Genomic DNA, 3,587 nt, shown 5'->3' on the forward strand with positions numbered 1-3,587 from the left:
TCTCTTCTAAAAATACAAAAATTAGCTGGGTATGGTGGCATGCACCTGTAATCCCAGCTACTTGGGAGGTTGAGGCAGGAGAATCGCTTGAACCCGGGAGGTAGAGGTTGCAGTGAGCCAAGATTGTGCCACAGCACTCCAGCCTCGGCAACAGAGACTCCGTCTCATAAAAAAATTAATATGTAAATATTGAAAAGTAGTGACAAAGCAAACGTGGCAAAACGTCCCTTGGTAAATGTCGGTTGTGGGTGTTTAAGAGTTCTTTGTGCTATTTCCGCAACTTTTATGCACATTTGAAATTATTTCAAAATAAAAAGTAAAGTATACCTAAATAAGAGGAAGCTAGGAAGTGACAAAACCATTAAAGGAAGAATAAGAAACCGCAGTTCTGCCAGCAGCCAGCTCCCTACTGGTTCCCACATTAGGCGCTGTGAGAAGCCCTTTGCCTCTTGGTCCTGTGTCCTCACCATGCCCCCTTGTGGTCAGCCTAGAAAGGCCAACTTGATAGTTATAGGCTGCTTCAGATCTGCCACCCGTGTGGTGACAAGTCCTGAAGTGTTGGCATGGGTGGTACTGAGAAAGGCGATGGATCCAGGGTAGTGCAGCAGCCAGTGGCAAGGGATGAGGAGGGGGCTCCAATGGCATCGTTCGACCTGCCTGCTACCTTTTTACCTACACGTCTCATGAAGGGATCAAGGAGAAAGCACTGTGGTCTGGGAAAAGACTTCTAGCACTGAGACGCTGCCTTCAGGGGCCAAGATTAACCTGGCTCCCCAGAAGAGGAGCAGTGCTCATTGTCAGACAGAAGAGGGCGCTGTTTTCTCCCGTGTCATCATTTGAATTGGCACCGACAGGCTTTGACCACCAGCTATGCCCACTGAGTGTGGTTCCACAAATCTGCACATTCCAAGGGCAAGATTTAGGGTGAGGTTAATGAGACAGGGTCAAGTACAAGTTCAGGGGCTGATCATGTCTTTACTTTGTTACTTTGTTCATCATGGATTTTTCTTCATTAATTTTTGATTTTTCAAAATATTGCATTGAATGTTATTTAGCTTCATTACTGAGTTATTTGGCAACTCCTTAAATTTTGTGCCTAAGGCTAGTGTCTCATTGGCCTTGCCCTAGTCCTGCCTTGACAGATCTAATCCATTAGTCGTATCACCACCAGCTCAGAGTTTGCAATTAGGCCCTTTTGTACCTATAAAGAAAGGACTGGCAAAAGGAATTAATCCTGAGAATGTAAATACCTGCCTTTTTTTTTTTTTTTTTTTTTTTGGCAGTCTTACTCTGTCACCCAGCCTGGAAGACTAGAATGCAGTGGCGCAATCATAACTCACTGCAGCCTCTAAATCCTGGGCTTAAGTGATCCTCCCATCCTCCCACCTCAGCCTCCAGGGTAGCTGGGGCCAGAGGTATACACCACCATGCCTGGCTAACTTTTTTATTTTTAGTAGAGACAAGTTCTCGCTATGTTGCTCAGGCTGGTCTCAAACTCCTGGGCTCCTGCCTCAGCCTCCCAAGGTGCTCAGATTACAGATGTGAGCCACTGCACCCAGTCAAATGCCTGCTTTTGATGCCACTTCACAGCCAGCAACTAGAGACCAACTTCTTAATCTCCAAGTCTCAATTTCTTCATCTGTAAAATGAGGATAGCAATTGCTGCTTTGCAGTTTATTCTGAAAACAGATTATCACCCCAACTGAGTACCCCTAAGGGCCAGGCACCCTGCTAAGTCTGCCCTTTAGTTATAACCTCTCTAAATTTTCACAGCCCTACCATGTAAGAGATACTATTATCCCCATGTTAAAGGTGAGGAAAAGGGCACAGAAAAGTTTGGTTATCCGTCCAAGGCTGAACAGTCAGTAAGTAAAAGTGTATATGCTTTAACGTCATCAGCATACCCGACATGAGATGACCCCCATGCCCCCAGGGATATTTGGCAACATCTGCCGAGATTTTTGGTTGTCGCAAGTGGGGGATGCGATTGGCATCTAGTGGTGTCTAGTGGGTAGAGGCAGGGGATGCTGCTAAGTGTCCATTAATGCACAGGATGGTCCCCACAACAAAGTACTATCTGCCCCCAAATGTCGGTAGTGTCAAGGCTGAGGAGTCTGCTCTATGCTATGCTCCCGAGTCAGAAAGTTACATGAGGACTTAGCACTTAGTGCTCCATGGAAGGTAGACACTGTTGTGGTTGTTGTTATTATTACCTTTTGTCTCTATGGCTGGGGGTTCCTGTGGCTTCCAGGGAAGCTGAGTTCCCTTGGCATCACACCCACACCGTGATCAAGAACCCCGTCTCTAGGCCGAACATGGTGGCTCACGCCTGTAATCCCAACACTTTGGGAGGCCAAGGTGGAAGGATCGCTTGGGTCCTGGAATTCAAGACCAGCCAGAGCAACATGGTGGAATCCTGTCTCTACAAAAAAAAAATACAAAAATTAGCCAGGCATGGTGGCATGCACCTGTGGTCCCAGCCACTTGGGAAGCTGAAGTAGGAAGATTAGATTACTTCAGCCTGGGAGATTGAGGCTGCAGTGAGCTGAGATTGCACCACTGCACTCCAGCCTGGGTGACAGAACGAGACCCTGTCTCAAAAAAAAAAAAAAAAAGAACTTGGTCTCTGGCATCCATTAGAGCATCATATGTCGCATTCAGCAATGATTTATTGAGCATCTGCTGCTACATGACAATCCTATTCCAGGCAGCACAGACACATGGAGGTGCCCCTGCCCCTATGCAGCAGCCTGGTTGAGAGACAACTTTAGACAAGGAAACACACAAGCTCAGAGACAATAAGATGTTATAATGCACACCATGAAGTGAAAGACCTGGGTGCTACGAGAGAGAAGAAGAGGGAAGACCCTGATAGGGTTGGGAGGCCAGGAGGGCTTCTCTGAGGGTGTGACATTGAAGCTGAGCCCTGAGGCTGGAGGAAGAAAGAGCACTGTAGGCGGAGAGAACAGCCGTGCCAAGGCCCTGAGGGGGGAACCGAAAACCGAAACCAGGCAGTGGAGGGGAGACTAGTTAGGGAGGAAGAGAGGAGTAGAGTGTTATGACCTGGGAAATGTGAGCGGGTAGAGGCCACATTAAGGAGTTGGGTCATTGACCGATAAAAGCCCTGGAAGGATTTTAATCAGAGCAGGCCTGCCCTTCAGAAAGTGACTCTTGAGGTCCAGGCACAGCCCTGTGTGGAAGATAATGTGTGAGGCTGAAACCCAGAGTGTGTGTCATCATCTGGGAACAACTCTGCAAAGGTGAGGTTTGTCACAGTTACACAACCTTAACTAATGCACCTTCCTCCCCGCAAACTCTAAGCTGGTTGTGAAACGTGGCAATGGAGCATTTTGCATATGTTACAAAATTATTGTTAATGCTCATTCATTTTTTGGACAAAGACCAGCATCAGTCACTGGAAACACCTATTTGGATCACGAGGCTTGTCCTCTGCCAGGAGTGAGCACTTTCCTGCAGGCTTCTTGTTTCTTCTTGCTGCTTTTGGGTGACTCAGCCTATGACATTTTGCTTCTCCTGAAATCTCCATATCTTGCCTTTCTCAAATTCCAAGGTAGTCTTTGCGCAAC

Source organism: Theropithecus gelada, chromosome 2 (assembly GCF_003255815.1).
Source record: "Theropithecus gelada isolate Dixy chromosome 2, Tgel_1.0, whole genome shotgun sequence".
In the NCBI taxonomy this organism is placed as follows: Eukaryota; Metazoa; Chordata; class Mammalia; order Primates; family Cercopithecidae; genus Theropithecus; species Theropithecus gelada.